We start from the raw sequence: 22130 nt of genomic DNA on the forward strand, positions 1-22130 counted from the left end.
AATATATAAAATGTGGGAAGAAAAAACACAGGAAAGAATTATTAAAATGAGAAAATTTTGAAAGCCTTAGTCAAACGGATCTTTGTTTTCAGCAGGGCTTTTGCTTGAATAAAAAGTGAGTAAAAAGTAATCAGAGTCTCAAAATTTAAATTATTGTTGTTAGTATTAACCACAAAAATACAGATAGCAACTTCAGTTTATCCAACATTCTAATTCCTCAAGGGGTAATAGAGTGTCCCACTATGGAGTAAAATCTGATCGAGACATCAGGATTTGGTACATTGACAGAAAATAAAGTGCTTAGCCCTTACGGTGATGAAAGTGATGTGAATATCTAGACCAGTTTTACCTGCCCTGAATACAGGGCTGTATATATGCAATATTGCAAGACAAGAACATTCTGCTTCTAAAACAAGCCATTTTGTATACTTCCAAATGAGCTGTTTACAGCAGAAAGCAGTATGTAAATCATCTTTACCTTGCTGTATAAACCTCCATTTATTTTTAAATCAAAATATTCTTGTGAAACTGTTCTCAAAATGCAGAAAAGAATATCAATTACGTTTCAGCTGTGTTCTCAGGAGCATATTACTGAACATACTGTATGTTACAAAAAATTGATGAGGCAACAACATTAACTTACTGTCCAGAGATCAGAAGCAGGAAAACGCATTTGTTCAATCAAAGAGGAAGCTTACTTTGTCTCTAAATTGATTTCAGAAGTATTTAAATTTGAGTTAAGAATTACTAGCAGTATTTCAGCTGTTCCAAACCTTAGAATATTCTATTTAGATAAGGTGGCTAAGCAAATTAAAACATAAAGGCTAAATTCATTCCAAATTCATAGAACAGTCCTAGAGTCACTGAAAGTGCATTAGAATTAAATTTAGTGCCGACAGATCAAATGGGAAATAATTTGTGCACCAATTAATCAAAAGTGCATTTTAATGTTCTTCCATAGAACATCATGACTGACATCTCATAGAGACAAAGTTACAGATGTAGAAAGAATGGTCTTGGCAACATTTCAACAACTGAAAGGTGTTTCCTCCTCCCCTCATCTCTTCCAAAGTTACTATTATAATCTCTACTCTAGGCAAATACGTCTTCCCCAAAAAGAACGTTTTCCTACCTAATTTCAAGTAGAAACGTTCCAATGTATTTCAACAATGCTCCCTCCACCCTAGGGAGGAAGGGGAAAAAAAGCAGTAGAAGCTGCTTGCCATCTGCTTGTAGCAACTTCCCCTGAATTTTAAAATCGAAAGACAAATACTTACTTTTCACCAATGATATTTAGTTATCATAAGGAAGTTTTGGAGGGGAAAGAGTATGAACAGGACAAAATAACTCCAAAATCTAAGCCTTGTGATGGTTCCTATGTGGTCTGTGGCACTCATTCCCCAGTTCAGCAAAACTGTTTCGCAGTTTCTGCTAGTTGTCAATTTTCCAAAGTTGTATCACTATCCAGTTGCCAAGCTAGCTGGTTTATTTATTTAAAGTAACCTGTAGTTACCCTTTTACATCCCTCAGGGTAGTGTTTGGATGGGCTGTCCTGGAAATGCTGTCAGAGGCATATTTTTCCAAGCATTTTGTCATGGCTTCACCTGCCTCTCTCTGAACATTGAGTAAATGTACCTATGGAGCCCAAATAAGGAAAGTAAGCCTATATGTGTCCCTTACTGTGAGCATATATGTAATATAAAAATATTCTAATATGTGTTCTAATGCTCACAGGCACCATTGATCAGGAAAGTAAGCTTGCCCTTGCCTTCGTTCTCCTTCTGCAATACAAGTAATTGAGTTTCAGGGACCAAATCCAAATGCTGTTAAAGTCAGTGGAAAAATTCCTATTGTCTGCAGTGGTCACAAAATCTATACTGAAATGCTGTAATTCTTTAAGTGGTTTGTTCTGGTGGTGGTAATTAAACTTAATTTCCACTTTCTTTCAATTCATCTTTATTTAAGTTTCTTCCCCCTATAAAAAGTGTCCAAACACATAAAATGGAAGCAGCTGTGTTTTTATTAGAACTATAAAGTATGGTATTAACCAATTAGTAAGAGTGGAAAAACAGAGCAATATTATAGATCTTATTTTGGCAAAAGAAAATGTTTTGGGAAGGTAGAAAAAAGATGGGAGGGTTGCAACTTGAGTTGGAACTAGAAGTAGGACCAATTGCAGGTATCACTTTGGGATCTCAAATTCTATAGATGCATTATCATAAAATACAGAATACTTCTGCTCAGCAGGCAAAAAGGGAGGAAGTTCTCAATACTTTTAACAAGTTGAAACTGATGTATGTGTTTCATGATGTTATAGGATAAATAGGATTGAAAAAGGTTGGCCTGGTCATCTAAGACAAGCGATATGAAATGCTTCATGTTCACAAATAAGAGCTGAAAGCATAAATAACTCTTAGGCTTAGAGAGAAAAAATATATAGAACCATATCCTCAGGTGCAGTAAATTGGTTTTGAAATCAATGGAACTGTGTCTCTAAAGATCTGGCCAAGGAGTTGATTCTTATCATTTTACCCCATTATAAATGATGAAAAACTGTTGAGAAAAATGATTTCACAAAGATAGAAAACTGGTGTAAAGAGAGAATCATTACTAGAGACCTATTCCTTTCCTGGAGGCAATGTAGCACTCAAGTATTTGTATTCGCATGAGTAGTGTCAGTGACTGCAATAGGATTACAAGTGAATCAAGCCAAGCACAAACAAAACTGTTTTCAAGATGAGAACCTAAAAGCCAGTGTTCCCAAATGTTCTGAAGTAATTTTAAAAATTAATTGTGTTACAGATGAAGGCTATACAAATGGCTGACAGTAAGTCCTTATTGTCATTACCATTATCATTAGTAGTGCAGTAGGGAACGGATGGCAGCACAAGGAATCAGGCAAAATGGTATATTAATGTTCAGAGTTGAAATCCACTCACCTTGTTCTTCTCACAGTTGCAGAGATACCACTGCTATTTATGGACATGTTTTCACAGTGGTAAACAGCGTTCTGTTGCTGATGTGTGTTTATGGGTTATGTGGAATGAAATAAACCAATAGAATGTAATATTTTAAAAAATCACAGATGTCTAGGGATTGGTGCCTTACATAAAGATCAGAGCATTTGAATGGGCCTGATAGCAATATATGGAAAATCCAGAGTTTACACCACTGTAACAAACATTCATTTTGATTTGTACAGCTATCAGAAATACCAGATGTTGAAGATTTGATACTAGCTTTTCTGCAGCCACTAGTAGTTTGAACTCTGACTACCAGTATGATGCTTTATGCATGTGTACATTTGGGTGACTGTTATTGGAGGCAAGAATTTTTCACCGACAGGTCTGGATCAACACGATTAGAATGTTCCTCGAGAATATATAAGTTTTGTAAAAAACAGAATTAAAAGTTTTGAAAGCACTTTGTTTAGGAAATAAAGTGTAAATCTTTTTTATTGAAGTGCAGAATTTTGATAAGGCCTTTAGAGTTTTTCTTTTCTTCTAAAAATGTCTTTTCTCTAAGAGATTTCAGCTTCTCATTCAGGACTGCTAATATCTACCTTAATTAAACAAATTAAAACCCAGAATTTGTTATGAGACAAAGATTCTTAGATTTAGCAGGATTCTGGTCCATAATACATATTCGTGAAAGTGGAAAATGTTACTAGAATCCTTCTATTAAGAAGATTGCAGTAATTATATTAGTAATAGTAATAAGTATTCAAGAATAGAAGAAAATAAGATTTTCCACAAATAATCACAAAGTATGCTAGAAGATGATCCTATTGTAAAAAAAAAAAAATTCTCTGAAAAACAAGCACATCATTGCATTCAAATTTAAGCAGACCTACAAACACCAACTGACCATTCCAGTGTAAAAACTGCAACCTGCAAGTTCAAACCCATTGCTACCATCAGTAAACCCTGCTCACAGAAGAACTATCTCAATCATTCTCCACGTGCACACCTCACAATGTGGTACGTTTTGTCCTATGATCCACAGGCTTTTGCAGCTTGGGTGGATGACACTAAAACAATGGCTGTGTACCAGAACATTCTCATTTAGGGAACTGTGATAGGACTAGTTACTAGGAGACGTGTTTTTCAAAGCAATCCCCCCTGTTTAACCTGCTAGTTCAGAGTCTCAAAGGAGACATACAAAAAAACCTTGCAAAACAAACCTAAAATTTAAAATATTTATCTCGCCTGGAAACTAAAACTCATGAACCTGGAAGAGGTGTAGGCTTTTTGGAACACGAGTGCTCGCAGCTACCGAAAAAGATTAGATTTTTTGTTTCTGCTTCAGGCTTGAAGAAGGGCTTGCCTACTCAAAATCATTTCTGTTTCATTCAGATGTGTCAATTCATATCACTAATGCTATCACTTTTCCCTGTTGATCTGGCCTTTTAAAAAACAGTATAGGATACAATTCTAAGAGTCAAATGGGATTTTTAATAAAAATTATGTTTTCATTTCAATGGCAACTTAAAAATATTCTATTGAACACCATGATCTGGGAATCTTTTTTAGTAAGGTGAGAACAACTCAGATTACATCAGTCAGTAATTTCTTATGACTTTTTCGTAAGAAAATACCAATTCATGAAAAACCTCCATTTCTGAGAAGAAAGTAATTTTCAACATATCAAGTGTTTCATTCCAAAAATTAAATATGAATCTTCTTCTCTGATTCTTTTTTGAGGTGAAAAGGTCCCAATTTTGATTATCAGATCAGTTTAAAATTTAGCTTCAATATGGTAAAATATTTTATAAGAAGCACATATGGATTAAAAAAAAAAAGTTTTATTGTCCCAAAGTGAAGTCTGTCTGTTTCTACATGTGATTATTTTCAAATGTTAGTAATTGAAGCCCCCTAGGAATTACTGTTCAACATGGAAACCATTCTCTTGTATTTCAGACATGAATGTGACAACTTTTATTCCTAAATACTACCAAAAATATTTGTGCTTCCACATATTCCTTGAAATGAAAGAATTCATAACATATACTGAATAGCTGAAAAGCATTACATCGTCTGTACAGATACACTTGTTAACATCAGCTAAGAATAGTTTTAAAGTGGAATTTGGGGAATACAGGGAAATAAGAAACTCCATGATGCAAATCATATCATAAATAAGCTAAATCAGTCTTTGAGTAAAGCAGTTTCTCCCAGCTGACTAAATAAGAAAACTATTCCTAACTTGAGCTCTTCAGTCAGTCACTGGTGTAAACCCATGTGGTATATTCCTCCTCACTCATATTTAGCTATCAGTTTTAAATTTTGCCTGCTATTTGGAAGTGCAGGAATGTCACAATTTCTCTATGGAGCTTTTATTAATAACTAATCAAATCCCTCTCAAACGTATTCTAGGAGAGTAACAAAATTTAAGCTTTACCTGGTGAGTGTAGACATGAACAATCAGACTGATTGACTTACCTTTTGGGAATCAATTTTTGCTATTCAAGATGTAACGCTGTTGCAAATGGACTACTTACTTAGACTAGCAGTAGAATGAACATGTTCAGAAAACATACTCTGATTACAAGAGGTCGCTAGCATGCAAATAATCAACTCAGCCAATCAACACTACAGCCAAATAATTCCACCAGTGTATGCACACTCACTCACTCGCTCGCTCGCTCACTCACTCCGTAAGTTTATAGGTCTGCTATATAGGGTGACATACTCTGTTCTGGAAAATAGTGAGATTTAGGAGTTACAATATTTGAGTAGCTGAATATTTGCCCTTGGCACAACAGTATTATGGAAGATGCTTATTTTTTTAATATATCCAATTCATACAGGAATTAAAAATTTATATTGTTCTTATATTTGGTACTGAGAATGAAAGGACTAAAACCCTGATCATGAGCATCTGTGGACTAAATATGTTTAGCTTAACAGAAAAAGTTAAAAAGGATGTGACCATAACCTATTCATTTTTTTCCTGGGTACAGAAAATGGGACAGCATTTGAGCCTGGCAGAAAATAAGTTGTAAGTTGTAAGTCCAAGGCCTGGAAGGGATGCTAGACAAATTCAAATTAAAATCAAGGCTTTTTTTTTTTTTTATGAGGTAGCTAATTAGTGGAACAACTCACTAACATTTTTATGGGTCCTCCGTTCTTAGACAAACCGGACTTTTCTTTTCCCCTTAAGGTATATAACTAGTTGAATAAAAATATCAATGGGGGGATATTGGCCTATAGTGTACAAAAAGTCAGCCTACTTGAACACAGGTCTTTCTAGATTTAAAATCCATGAGTCTTTTATATGCCCAAATGTCAGTGGAACGTTTGTTCTATATATAAATAATCATTCATGTGTAAATGGCACCTTTGTGTGCCAACAAGACTTTTTGTCAATTACCATTTGTCATTTGGCATTTTTAGAAGTGTATTTCCTTGAGTCAAGGAGCAAAAATAGCACAAAAGGACTTGGGTGACTGTCTAAGTGAAAAGTGAATATTAGGGATGAAACACACTTTTCCAGAAAAGAGGATCCAGTAAGATCCAAGCAGCTGTAAATTAATCACACACCCAATTTGTAATGAATAATTTCTCATTCTGGAATGTAAGATGTTTATTATTTGCTCATTTGAAACCTTATTTTAGACCTTGAACTTGGTTTTCAGAGAAGGAAAGTAGCATCTAAGACTAAGCTTAAGTTTAATTTTTTCCAAGTTAAAAAAACTAAGGATTGTTTCCTACCTACAAATCTCCTCATTTAACCATCAACAACATTAACATCAACCATTAACAACCTCTGCAATTACTAATTCATTTTCATAGTTGCTTCTTATGGTAAGATAGAGAATAAAATGTATAAAATAAAGTTTACACGTACATCTTATGTGAATACTTCATGTTATGCTTCATTTTGGTTGCTTGTGGTAAACATCTGCTGAATCTGATAGATACCAGTTTTATTCTTAAGAACAAAGATCTAAGTTGTAGTAGTACTCATATTTAACTATCTCAAACCATCTAGCAAATAATTAATAAATATTTTATAAGAACTGTGGCTATTAATGCAAGAATTGTCAGGAAAATTAAAGTGTTTTCAGTGAGAAAAAGCCTGTCTTACTGGCTAGATATACAATTTGTATGTGCAGAACTGCCGTTATGTTGTCTGTACGCTTGCAGAGACTGGAAGATATGTGTTATGCTGGTAACACTTTAAAAAAGAAATCAAACTATTTACACTGCTGCTAATTTGTGGTTAAGAGGTATGTAAATCTCAAGTTTATGCATCAGAGAAGAAATCATGATCAGTCATATAATGGATATAAATAGGGAATCACATCTGAAATAGGGAAAGTGTCCAGCTAGTATATTTCCTGAGTATTAAATGATTATTTATTGTTGTCTGTTGACAGTCCTTTTTCTATCAGAACTAAGAAGAAAAAGAACATTTGTACTGTGCCTTGATGAAGATGTATGATGGGAAAAAAATTTTTTATTTTTAAGGAAGTACCTCAAAAGGAAAAAAAATGTTATTCACAGAATCATAATATATTAGAGAAAGGTGTAAGATTGCCTGTTAGACTTTAGACACCTAACAGATTCAGTAAGAATTGAACCATTAGGGTTTTAGTATGAGCATCAGGTCTCAGGTTGTGTATTTCATATTATATGGTATAGATCTTTGCTTTAAAATACACTCATAACAAAATAAAATTGCTTTTACATAATTTTGTGAAATTAATTTTTAAATTATTATTAGTTTTCCATATAAATACAAATAAATTACGCTATGACTATTTTTCACAACAAGTCATCTTTCATTTTTATTCTTAAATAGGTTAAAAAAAATCTAATACCTGGAAGAGAGAAAGTAATATTAGATAGACCTGTTAAGCTGTCTTCTAGAAAGAAGTAGCTGTCCTGATATCACTGTTACACCTGACGAGAATTTGGCTCCGAATGATACATTTGTGCATGTGTAGCTATTGCTAGTCAGTCTGTGGGCAAATACACTGCCCTTATGGCAGCACTCTGCCACATTTTCTGTCTCCATATATACTTTGATGTACATGAAAAAGATTTATAGCAATATACATTATTACCTCCTCTGTATTACCTCCTGTATAGTTCATATTGTAGGACAATTGTCTAATAAGACTGCAAATAGTGAGCAGTCTTCTACTCAGAAATATTATCCCTTTAGCTGGAATTTCAGACATGTAAAAAATCCTCTGTATTTATTATTCCTATTATTCAAAACTTTTCTCTTACAGAAAAGAAATATAGCTATGCATATATCTATATACATTATTGTATGCATAGCGCAAGTATGTATTTGCTTCCAGAGGGGGATTAGTTTTAGTTAGAAATGAAGGGAGATCAGAAGATGGTATCCACTCTGTATTGTTCAAGGAAAAATGTGTTTGGTGTTGTTTCCCCAATACAACCTTTTCTTCTTTGGTCTACTACAAGAATAATTAGTTATTCTCTTTTTCCCTGCAGAGAGTATTAAATAACCACCGAATAATCTGACTTACAATGGAGGCAGTGTAGACAGTAAAAAGTAAATTAATAAAGGAGTTTTTATAAGTAATGACTAGCAAATTATTTTTGTGACATCTAAACTGCTGATTTCTGTGCTTTAAGAATTTAAAATACTTGTTAGCAAGTTTATTTTAAACCCCGGTCAAAGTGAAGGTTGAATGGCTAGATAACTATTTCTGTAGCATATGTCCCTCCAGATGGGCAGAAATTCTAACAAAAGAGACTGAAAATAAGTTTATCCGTGTTCTGATCAGACTCAAACCATGTTTTGATCAGATCCTGACATTAAAAATATACATACATGAGAGACCTTTCCTTTCCACTTTTGCTCATGCTTTTTATTACCCTCTTCTAAGTGAAAAAGGAAGAGTGTAATAATTGAAAATTTTCCATTTTTTAGGATTATATTAATGTTAATGTATTTTAATGACTTCACTGCTCTTGAGGCATTTCCCATGCTCAGTTGGTCATATTTTGAAAAGAGATTGATCTGGGCATTTACATCAGCCCAACCACAATGACTCTGGAAAATCAGAACAGTGGTGTAAAAATTGGAAGCACAAGAGTGACTTTATCTACTAACCGGATTTTAATTATTAAAAGTTTGATATTAAGCCAGTTTTTTACAATTAATTCAAAGAAGTTGAATAGAAAGAATTTTCTAATTTCATCAGTACTTGATCAGATTTTGTCTTCATAAAATATGTGATAGGCAGTATAGTTCAGAGAAAAGAGTGGAATTTAATCACAGTAGATGAAAGCAATGTAATCTCTTGGAATAGAAAAGGACAAGTTGGAGCATGTTTTAAAATACCAACATCAGGATTATTTATAAATTATTACTAGTTAATAATCATATATACAGATAATTTTACTTTGTGGAAATATCATTTGTGTTTTTCGAGAAATACTTTTAAAAATAGTATCTTCTCGATACGACTGTTGGCATATGAATTTCCTGCAAAAATATTCAATTATAAATTATGATGGTGCTAATTTCAAATATTTCTACTAAAATTTTCATTATATCAAAAAAACAATAATGCTATATTAATTTCTGATAACGTTTACTGACAATTAGATTATACAAAAATAAATTTTGACCCAGGGTTTACAAAGTTAATTTTTCACTTAACATTGCAAATCATCTTTCAAAGACAGTTAAGCTTTGACTTAAGTGTTTCAATGCATGAAAGCCAAAACAAATTTAAAAGGGGCAGATTTCTTTGTGTCGTGACCGTAACATGGAATTAACGTACAATATTTTTATTTCCAAAATTTTCATATTTATGCATCATGAGTTCATATTTATATAAGATCACGTCTATATTACTGTCACATTTTATGTAGCTACAGTCAAAAATAAGAGTTAGATAGCGCTAGATATTGTTAAAGCATCTATGGGTGCAAAATTAAAATCAGACTTTCAATGAGGAACACCAGTACTCAAAGGTATGACATATTCCCTAAGCTAGACACAGGTTGAGATGCAGTTGAGCTAAAAATTTTATCTTCTTACTTCTCCAGATTTTTCAGGAGTTCCAAGGCAAGCGACTCTTACAAGAAAGAGTAACAAAGCTTTATATAGGGATAAGGAAATAGGGATAAGGAAATTACCCTTCATGGAAGTATGGTGGTTTCCATCAAGTGCTCAATATCTCAGACAGTGCTGTTTCAGTGTATAAAATCTAAAGAAGTCTTTTAAAGTAACTCTACCTAAAACAAAAGCAGTAAGCTCCATCTTAAAGGTGCCCCCCGAGACAAAGCTTCATTAGATTTGTGAAGAGTAGCAAATTAAGAGTAAGGGAACTTGTATCTACCCTATGATACACTGTAAGACTGAATCTGTTACCTGTTTATCCTGGGACAGCCTGTCACATAAAATGCTAAATGAACATGCTCCGTCTGTGAGCCAAGACAATGTCACTAAGAAGTCCTTGGAAAGCATGTGCTTCCACAGACCTTGGCTCTGCATGACCATTGCAGTGCAGTGAAGGTACCGAATTAGAGAGGGTGTATCAGGAAAACACATTGAGAAAAATAAAGCTATCTTTATGCATTTCTTGAGGAAAAGGAGAGAAATTTGCTTACAAAAATGGTGAGGGCGGAGAAAACAGGAGGTAAAAAAAATTACTGCCTTGTTAGTATTACCCGACTTGCAGAGAAACTACTGCATTTAATGAGCAATCAGAATGTTCATTTAGTCTAGTGCCAGATCTTGTTTTCAAGGAGACATTTGTGTGCTTAGATTGTTAATTAGCCACAGCATCCATAACCATCCCCTACATGTAGAATAAGGGGAACAGAATAGTTGAAGCACATCTAGAATTGTAAAACCCAAAATGAGACTTCAGGGGAAGGAAAGAACCTATGAAATGAAGGATTCATGTCCAGAACCTTTGACAGAAAGAATCAACACAGACACTAGCCTTTACCAAAACATAGTGGAAAAGAAATCATATTCTTCTTACATTGTTTCTTCTAATCAGATAATGGAACCATAACCCATTGATTTTAAAAAAATGTTTAGGAGATGTCGATATCACCCTTACTGTGGCAGAAAAGGCAGAAAGGCTGGAAAGACCAGCCAATCAGGAATGCATTTGAAATGAGCTCAGTATGTAAGGTTTGTGAGTATACAGTTACATTGGGAACTCTGTCAGGGAACAAAAAGTTAACATTTAAACTGTGGGGCTTTAATTTGACAACAGGACACACAGAATATAATAAAGAGTGCATATGCCTAGCTGTAGGTTCTATTTTGTTATAAACAAGACTTTATATAATTTGAAGGAAGGTAACTGAAGTGTTCGTGCCAAAAGTTACACTTGGGATATCCAGTTCCTTTGTACTGATCAAGCTGCAGTGTCTTAGATACCTAGCTGACCTTTTACAGAGGAAGTGAATAGTAAGTTATACCATTTTTTTCTATTAAAGACATGCTGTACATTGAATATATAATACTTTATAAAAAAGAAGAAAATATAAAACATTTTTTTTTTAAACTGAATTGTCACACCTTGTGAGAAATCAATACAGAAGCATAATCAATAATCAAGGCACCCTTGTGCCTGGTCCAGACAACATAATTAAGACTGCATATTTGTTCTTTATCAGCTTCTTGTTTGGAAGGATATTTATCTTATTCGTCTTTCCGGAGTCTGTTTGGAAGACTGCAGGAACTAAGCATGCATTTCTGCATCATTTTTCAGTAGTTGCTGTCATGAGGATGGTACAACAGGAAGGGTTTTCTTGGGCTGCTTTGAATGGCCACCCATTCAAGCACATTTCAAAGAACTAAACAACTCTGTGTACCTATAAGTGAAGAAGAAGGGGCAGCAAGATGTGCCCTATCATCCCGGTCTTTGACATGGCCAGCCTGAGCTGTTGGCAGGATCCAAAGGAAGGTGTTTTCTGTGAAAGTGAAGAAACTGGGGACAGGGGAGGCTTCAGAATGCTGCCAGCTGTTCTAGTCCACCCATGGTGTTCTGTACTAGTCATTGAGGGGAAGAGGTGGCATCATGCTTTCATTACAGCTTTCTGCATTTTCCTTTCATAGTATGTGGGCATGCATGTGGGGTGCCAGGAGGCTCCTTTAGGCATATATCTTGCTGCTGGTGTGCTAAGGTAGTCAGAGCAGTAAATAAGAAGACTGTGCACTGTATCTGGGCCGCACAAAGTGCTATGGAAGGGTCAGCTCATGCTGTCTGGACCTGGCTTGTCCATCAGAGTTTCCCCTTAGCTTTTCAACTGAGCTTTGTTCTCAGGGCTCTCCTGAGTGCATTTCGTGTTGAAAGGACTGAGGCTGGTCAGGGAATTTGGCATCAAAGGATTGGACAGAGGCACTGGAACAACGTTATGTACTCACAAACTACTTACAGTGCCTTAGGTGGTGGTGCCCAGGTGCTGGTGGGGGGCTGCAGGGGTCTCTGTGAGGAGAGACTGGGACTGCCTCACGTTGGATACAGCCAGTTCCAGACAGCTCCAGTGGACCAATTGCAGGACACAGCTGAATCTATTTTAATTGATAATAAATTAAAGTTAATTTTCCCCAAGTTAAATCTGTCTTGCCTGCAATAGTAAGTGGTAAGCAACATCCCTGTCTTTATATCAATCCATGAGGTTTTCATCCTATTTTCTCCCCCTGTCCTGCTGAGGAGGGAGATTGAGTAATTGTCTGGGCAGGCTTTTGGCTATTTGCCAAAGCTAACCCACGACAGGAAGTCTTCCTGTCTAATATTAGACAACACACCTACTATGGACTATCTTCTCTTGGGGGTTACCTCTTCAGTTTTTAGAACTCTGTAAAACTCTGCAGAGTGTGAGGCTGAGATAGAGTGGAGAAGGGGAGAGAGTGGAGGAGAGAGCAAATATCAGGTCTCAATACTATTTCCAACTTTATAAAAAAGGGTAGACCTCCAGTCTCTAATTATCTTGGAAATGGCTGCCTACCAATGAATTCAAGTTAGGAGGTACTTATGGTCATTTTTGGCAAAATTTTGTCTTGTAAAAAGCATGAATAAAATAATGTAACATTCTTAAAAATTCCTTAAATCCTGTTTTCAGAAGGCTACATCATATATAATTCAGCTTGGCTAATCCAGTTACATCCATGTGGTAATGTGCTTTACAGGGTAGCCAGTTTAGATCTGAAAGCAATATAGCAATTAGTGACCTGCCACACCTGAGCTAATGTATCCTGACTTGCAGGATATTATTATTACCACATAGGCACATCAGTGATGTGGCCAGCAGCAATCTCTGCCTCTCAGACCATTGAATAATGTATGCTGAAGGCTGTTTGGGGCTTAAACTCCATATAAGTTAATAGAACTTGTGTTTCTAAGTCTATTTGATGCCTCTAATCCCTACCTCTGTCCAGCTATGAATATCTGAGAAAGTTAGGGCTTGTGATAGTCTGTTCTACAAACCTTCAAAAAATAACTAGCCACTGATTCCCAGTGAATAGCCTTCAGCATTTCTCTGTCTTTTGCCATTCTCTGGGATTATAATAACTGCACATTCATTTAACTGGAAGATGTCATTAAAAAGAAAAAAAATAATAAAATGAAAATAAATCTGGATAGTATTAACAATATAACAATTAAACACAAGGTGAAGTTCGAAGTTGTTATATACTTTGTAGGGTTTTTTGTGAACGAGTCACAGTATACCAGGAAGCTTTGAAAATAATAACTGTCCACAGCTGGAATGCAATGTTAGTGCCACCCTGACCCTGGTTTTTTGTGTCATGATTGGGATGTGCAACTGAAAGGTAAGTTAGGTGGTGTGTGTCGCTTGTCAGCTCTTCAGAGAGCATGAGCATCACCTTGGACCTCAGTTAGAAAACTAGTGTCCGTAAGTAGGCACAATTTTTCCCCACTTTTTGGTTCTGAATGAACTTCTTTAGAGGAGAGGGACCTCTAAAGGGAGAGAAACTGTTCTGTAGTCATAGTGATGAAGAATTATAAAATTAGGGAGGCACTCCAAAGCACGAAATGGTGGCTGACAGCCAAGCACCCACACAGCTGCTCTCTCTCCTTCTCCATAGCAGAGAAAGACAAGACAGCAAGAATTGTGGGTTGAAATAAAGACAGGGAGATCACTTACCAGTTACTGTCATGAGCAAAATGGAGTCTACTTGGGGAATTTAACATAATGTATTGCCAATTAATTTAAGTATTCAATTACCAATTCAGCTATTGGGAAAGAAAAACAGGAAACAAATATTACAAACACTAAGGGAGAACACACCCCTCCTCCGTCCCCAGGCTTAACTCCACTGTTACACTCAGTCCCTTCAATGAGGCAATGGGCAGCTCAAGGAGAGGTTGCAGTCAGGACATAGCAGTTTTTCTCTGTTGCTCCTTCCTTCTCACTCTCCACAGGCTGCAGTCCCGTTGGGAACAGCTGCTCTGCTGTGGAGAACCTCCTCCTCCTCCTATAATTGCAGGGCACATGATCACATAGCATATTTGTGCCACAAAAACTTTGAAAATTAAATAACTAATGTCAATGCTTAATTTGTTGTGATCTATTTTCATCTATATTATGTGAAATACTGCAGCCTTGTAACATTGCAATTCATTTCACTTTATTTAAGCGGAGACTGCAATCTAAGATTTACAGTGCATTCTTGTTCAAGGAGGTCCTGTGAATTCTGGGTACCATGGGCTGTCACAAACACAGACAAAAGGCATTCTAAAATCTGTTGTACTTTAATTAGGTGAATGCTGAAATAAGTAACGACCTAGTAGCCACATGTATCTGTTAATCATGTGAAACCCTACAGTGCACTACAGATGGCTATTATTTTCTAAAAAACGTATTGCAAAACCTCAGTTCCTGATAGCAGATTTTTTTTCCCTGCTGTCATATTGTACAGGACTATATAGACCATAAAAAATTGGTCCTGAACTTAAAGTACCATCTAAAGGCTACAGTAGAGTCTGCAATATGAGAGAATTAATTCAATTTCTCTTTAAAAACTATGACACTGCTCCGTGGCTCCAAAATATTTCAGAGCCTTTTGCAATATCACTGTCACAAACTATTGTGCCAAATTCCCTCACAGCTACACCCATAACACCAAATTATTTTCAGAGGAATTGCCCATGTGTAAATGAGAAAGTAATTTGGCTTGATGTGTTGGCTTCAACTGAAGAACACAGAGGCAAAGGGCTCTTTCCCTTCTCCTTTTGAATCTTAAGGTTGATACTCTAATTATTTTCAGAGCTACCTGGAGGAAAAGAAATGATAAGCACTGATTCTATTTGTCTCAAATGCTAAAAACAAAGAGAAGGAACAAAAGAGCTCTTGGTAGTCTGTTTTGTAGACAAATGGTGAAAAATAGAGAAAAACAGTGGAATTCTAGAAATTAACCTAGAGATGTTGGATACCTTTTATACCTTCTATATTGCTCTCAGTAAGTTTGACATCTCCAGTACTGGTAATTTCTAATTATTATAGAAAATTAGTCTGGAAATGGCTGTAGGATGAAATCACATCCATTAGACGTGTCAAGCCCAGACATCTTTTCTTTGGAAACAAAATTAGAGTACTGGTAAGATGGGGTGGGAGACTGCCACATACTCATACTGCAAACTACATCTGGCCTGCCCCAAAAAGGAAAACTCCCAGTGTTATAGAAGTCCATATGATCAGGGTTTGTTGGCAATGCAGTACTTTTCTACCTAGCACGTAAATATGCAGTTTTAGCCTTCCTAATATTTCCTTCCTCAACAAGTCCTGAAATGATTCAAGATCTAACTTAGAAAACACACAGCACTTATCCGAAGTCAAGGCTTTTTATCTTTTCTTATATGGAATAACTAGACATTAAGCTATTACACCAATTAAGGGCTGTTTCGAGGAACCTGACTGAATTCACAGCTGGAGCAGAGGCTCATTCTGATTTGCATTCATAATAGTGGCACAGTTTGCCAAAGGTCAACTTGGGCAAGACATCTTCCTGGATGATATAGCTGTTCCTGCAGGATGTGTAGGAGAGAGTGAATGACCCAGGAGACGAAACTGGAAGTGCTTTCTTTAGTACATAGAAGCTGCTAGTGATAGAGAAACACTCTAACTTGTGAGTCTGAGAAAACTTCATGTGAGAAAAATAAGATCTTTTCATTTCTTGAGTTCAGTGACTCAGAACAGGCAGAAGGGAACTGATGGAGATAAGGAAATCTTTTGTTAAAGGAAATATTGAAGTGTTTTTTCTGTTCTCTGCCCAATTGAGAGTTCACTATCAAAAAAAAAAATCATATATTTTCTGAGATGGGAGCTATGCAAGGAAAAGATAAAGAGGGGACAACTTCTTTTGCAAAAAAAAAAAAAAGGAAAGTGTATAACCAAGGAAAACAATGAAATCTCATTCACACACAAGTGGAAAACAAACCACAAAACCTTCTAAGCTACTTTTATTCATGATAAACTATAAAACATTACAGTGAAATAGTGACAGGTTCCAGAACTAAACTTAAACTTCTTAATGATAATAATGCTGTAAAACAGCAGGAAGGAAAAGATACTGCCGCACAAATGCAGGGCTATTTCCTCCTTCCAGTGCTGTTTAAGCTGAAGGAAAACTTTTATCACTTTACCACTTTACATAACAATTTCTGGATCTGATCTTTCACTTCTTATAATTGCCATATCATTACATATAGTGGGCTGATTTCCTATCTTGACATCAGTGCTACTCAGAAGTAACTCCAGTCAATTGAATTATACTACCATAAAACTCAGCTTGAGATCAGAATCCAGCACTATTTCATTAGGCAGCACTTAATGTGTTAAGAAGTTTATTAAAAGCAGAATGTGGAAAACATAAGCATACAAAGTGTTTCATACATTTGAAAGGTTTGTCTTAACCCCCATAATAATTTTCAATGCTTCCATTAGAATTCATTTTTCAGTAGCAAAACTGCACACCATACTGTGAAAATAGGCCTATCTCCATAATTTTTGCTTTTAAATAAGCAAATAAAAATGGATAATTGTTAAATCTTCAATGAATTTAGGTAACTGGTGACTCAGCTGTCATGTGTTTGAGTTTACTTTGCAAGGGACTGTGTGATTAAAGGCACAAGAAATTCTATCACTGACACCAATAATCAGGCTCAGTGTCTTACTGTGAATTTACTTAGAACACTGGCAATTATTTGTTTAGTTTCTTTTTTGTTTATATTTATGCATTGAGTGCAAAATGCCTCTGCTTTTAATGCGAAGTAAAAGCTGTATCTTCCTGGTGGCATTTCTTACATACATAGAGATGGAAAAAGGCTCAGCTGCCTCCTCTACTCCCCCTTTAGGTTCACAGGCTCTTTCTGTCCTGAAGACTTTTGTTTGCTTCAAAGTACTGACCAAACCGAAGGTCAGAGGTAATGTATTTGCACAGATAGTGATCTTCTTACTTCAGATGACCAAAACTGTTCAAAAGACAGAAAAGAAACTTAGCTATAAAAATCCTGAATTAACCACTGCCTGAAACTCGTTATTCTGTTTCAGAAAACCATAGCCTCATATGCACCAAAGCTACTTCCTGTGTGTATCATCTTGTTCTCAGTTGTTATTAATAGACATAAGATGTTTCTGACTCGGGAAGCAGACACACCTACCTGAAGTTGATGGACTTAAGTGCTTGAGTGCTACTCAAGTCCTTGATTCTCCAACAAGAAGTTCTTGGGCTTCTCCAGCAGTAGATTCTTAAACCCCTGCCTTTATACATGCTCCATCTTATAAATACATGCGGCTTAGTTGAGACCTGTGGGGTAGCAATGTCTAGCTCAGGTCATCAGTGTTGAAATGACTTTGATTTGGCACACTTCTGTCTACAGTACAGCTTTCAATGTGTTCGAGAGAAATCTACAGCCAGACCCTCAGTTACGGTGACTACAGCTGGTCATATCTGCAAAGCAGAAGGCCAGAACAAAAGATATACAAAACAGATGAGATAACAATTGGAAACTTTTAAGAACTGGACTTTTACAACATTGATGCCATATATGATATGTGTGGAAAGAAGTTATCAAGAATAATTTCCCCCACCTGTGTAATAATTTTTTTCCATTTACCTATTGTTAGAACCAGAGAGAGAATGTATTCCTTTTTTATGTACCTATGACTTGACTGAACAGTGTAAAATAATATGTCAAGCTTTTCAGGTACTGTGTTCTCAATTTTAGGTGCATTTAAAGTTCTGGGAACAAAATGACAGTTCAAAAAGGCTTCCATATGGAACATACTGCATGAAGTAACAGACTAGTGAAAGTGTCTTTTTTCTGTTGCTCCTCCTCTCCTGCAAGTATACAATAAGTCTCTTTAGAATACTGCAGGGCAGGCAGCAAAGTTTGAAAATCATAGGTAAGTTGCATGCAAACAACGGACCATGACAAATTTCACAGTTCTTAATTCATCAGCTATTCTTTATTTATAATGTATTCTGATGGGTGAGAAAGGTGAATTTTTTCCTGCAATCAATATATCTTTTTATACCATAGTATATTAGTGACCCTATTTACTTGAAAAGTAAAAGAATCTTTAACTTTTACTGGGAAAAAAAGGAAAGGAAAGTGTTATCTTGGTTGCTTAAATCTATAGCTCTCTCTCTATAAAAAAAAGTGAACTGATGTTCAGAAATCTGAATGATCTGCAAATTTCAGCCCAACCAACACCTTTGATTAAGGGGCAGCCATAAAAAAGCACACAATATGGGCTAACTAATGGTCTTCTTGCAAAGGAAAATACCTACCTGTCATGTGAACAGAGGTGATTCCTCAAGCACCAAGTGAGAGAAGAGTTCTGAACTATTAGCTGAATGTGCTCGGTACTTTTGCCCATCAATGAATAGATGCCTACCTTTACACATCCTGTCATTTGAACATCTATGGCAGCATTATTTGTGAAAGACAAAACATATGTGTATAGTAAACTTCCTTAGAGCTTTATAGGTACTTTTAATAAATTTGGTCCTTGTATAATACCCAAAGTACAAGTCATAAGTAGAGAATTATCACAGTTCTTGGTTGTACCAAACGTAAGCAACAGCAAAAAAAGGAGAGGCAAAGAGAAGACTTTCTCATGATGTCATTAATTAATCATTTAATAATTTAATTTAATAATTTAACGTATCAGATGACAAACTAGCTACATATGTGTCAAAAGAAGTGAATTTGGTAGGAAAAAAAAGTGAATAATGCAGATTTATAATAACATTAAGACTCCCTACCCCCTGCTGTATGCCCTTATGCTTCCTAGTGATAATTGTCCTTATTCAAGATGCAGCTCAAGATGTGCACTGTAACACACTCAGTTGGGCTTCTGGAGTGCACATTGTTCCCCCCAATTTTTTTTTTTTAAGTTCTTGATAACACAATGTTATTTTTCCAGATTGTGTCTCTATTTTTTTAAACAAACTCTCAATAAGTCACTGTAATTGGCATGACAAGCTCTTTAAGGAGAAGCCATCACGTTTCCTATTCCAGAGAAAATAAAACAGTAAATTCTGTCTTTTTCTAACAAGACTTTGTTAGACTGACTGTTACAGTGAAGTTGATGGTTTAGGGGTTTTCTTTTTTTTTTCTGCAGCATTAATACATAAAGACCTTCTTCTGCAAGATATTCTATATAAGTCCAAGAGAACAATTTGCAAGACAGCCTAAGCTGCAGAGTTCGAACATAACTTATCTAAACCAGACAGATGCCTCTACATCCTCCGTGCTTTGTCATCCAATCACTTGCACAAAGAAGACACTTTCTGAAAACATAGGCTATAATGCAGAGAAATATTATTAGGCAGATAGTTAGCAGAAATTAATAGTCAGTTTGTGTTGCTTCTCTTTCCATAGTAAACTGTTAACAAACAGGTTCTTCATGTTTCTTCATGTGCATGAACTTTAAGAGAGATTATTTTCTGAAAGTTTTCTTCTCACTTCATAAAGTTTCTTTGCAAGTCTTCATGCCTGGAACTGAAAATCTAAAACACTCTTGTTCACCTGATTCTTTCTTCTGTCCCCCTTCCAACTGAACTTCTGTCTGAGATGGCCAGGTCCAAAGTGGGTACTATAGATGTGAAGATGAAGATCAAGTTATAAAAATACAGGAGTGCTTCCTCCTTTTTTCTTGCAAGACTCTCACTTCTCATCCTGCACTACCAGAAATATAACAAAGACTCATCACGTGGAACAAAAACACAAAGCAGGGAGACAAACTCAGAAATAGTTGGACAGAAAGTGAGGAGGGTTAAGGTAATTTCTGGAAAAGGGGGAATATGACAGAGACATGAGAGTGAGTCCTGGGAGGGATGAGATAATAGAAATATACTAAAATCTGGTAAGAACATCCCTCAGGGCAGATGTTCAGATCACATTTTTCAAGCACTGAAGGAGCAGATAGTCATTCAAAACTTCCTTCCATATTACACTTCAGAAAGCCAGTAAATCCCTTGAGAAGAAAGTGATGTTTATCAGAGATAACAGTACCAGCACAGGCTACTTATTTGTATAATTCCGTGGACATCAAGGAAGACTTGAAGCTTTCAGGAGACTTGATGAACTAGAGTTCACTTCACACTGAAGTTCAGAGAAATCCCCCAGTTGTATTTTCCACTGCTTAGCCAGAACTTCAAGTCAAATTCTCAGGATTATTAAATCACCATCAAAAAGATCATGCAAACCTTCTCAATCTTATTCTTCATCCTTAAAGATTGCTATTCCCATGCTTATTCTGTTGTCACCCATTTTTCACTCTGTCTTCAGCAGTGACTTTGACTGCTCCCAAAATCTCTGGACTTTTTTCAGAATACACCTGGGAGAGTCTTATTCAAACCAGGGGAAATTATAAGTGGCTTTGAGAATAAAAGACATGGAGAAGAAAACACTTCACAGGTAGAAATCTTAGCTCAGCATGATAAGTTTCCCAGGTGTACAGAAATATGGATACTCTAGAAGCTGAGGGATATAATAGGAAAAGAAGGAGGAATTACCTAAAGATAACTGACTAGTAAGCAAGTGAATGTTTTTTAATAGTCACTATTTTCTAATTGAAATTTCAGTGTGATTTCTATCTGTACCGCCTATGGACTTGGGCTTCACAAGAGGTTGTACTCTGCTGTCTGTGTAAGTTTCACTTGAGAGCTCTCTGGGCCTTCGGCTGGCTTCTGATGCACAAACAAGGATGAAGAATCTTTGAAGCTCAGCAGTACAAATATTGTAATCCACTGATTCATCAGCATCCTACAGCAATCTGTTCTCCATAGAACCTGCCAGTCCTTCTCGCTCATTGTTGCTGTCTCTGTGTCATATTCCTAGACATACTCAAAGCTCTGATTGAAATGCTTTGAGATACTCAAGCCTCCTCTTCCTCCTAAAACAGAGTAATATGAACACTCATCTATTTTATACTGCCTTTTAACACTAATATTCTGGCCTCACATCCCACTTAGAAAAATATTTTGAAACCTGTCAGTCCAGGTGCCAGAGAAATTAAAAAAACCTTGGAGATCATGATAGCATCTAGCCAATCCTTGGAAAAGAAATAAATGTTGTCAGAACTCTGTAGAGCTTTCCTGAATTTACACTTTTTGTCAGTAATATCACCTGCACTTGAATACAAAATAAAACAAACATAAACATCTGCTCACTTTATATAAAGAATATAACCCATTTCCCAATCACTTCTTTGGAGATCTCTCATGTCTATTTTTTTTTTACTTTTAATTTTCTTTCTTCTTTCTCTCTCTTTATTTTGCCAACACACATCTCTATACATACAAAACAGTGCTCAGATCTCCTCTGCCCGCTGCTGAGTCCACCTCTGAAATCAGGCCTAGTTTCACTACTTCCCCAGTGCTGTTCTGATCTCGATGCTGGCTTCTCAGTACTGATCTTTGTGCTGACAAGTTGATGTCATGGCACAGAGCTCAGCTACTCTCTCAGCTTTCCCTTTCTCACAAGCTCAAGCTTACTTAACTCTCTCACTCTTAGTAACTTGCTTTTTCCTAAATTCTCAGACAACTATTCATCTCTTCAGGTTTCATTAGGTCTCATACTGATTTTGCAGTGATGGATTTTTCCCCAGCAGGGTGACATAACAGCACAGAACAGAAGTGCT

This window comes from Rissa tridactyla, chromosome 2, assembly GCF_028500815.1.
Source record: "Rissa tridactyla isolate bRisTri1 chromosome 2, bRisTri1.patW.cur.20221130, whole genome shotgun sequence".
NCBI classification, from domain to species: Eukaryota; Metazoa; Chordata; class Aves; order Charadriiformes; family Laridae; genus Rissa; species Rissa tridactyla.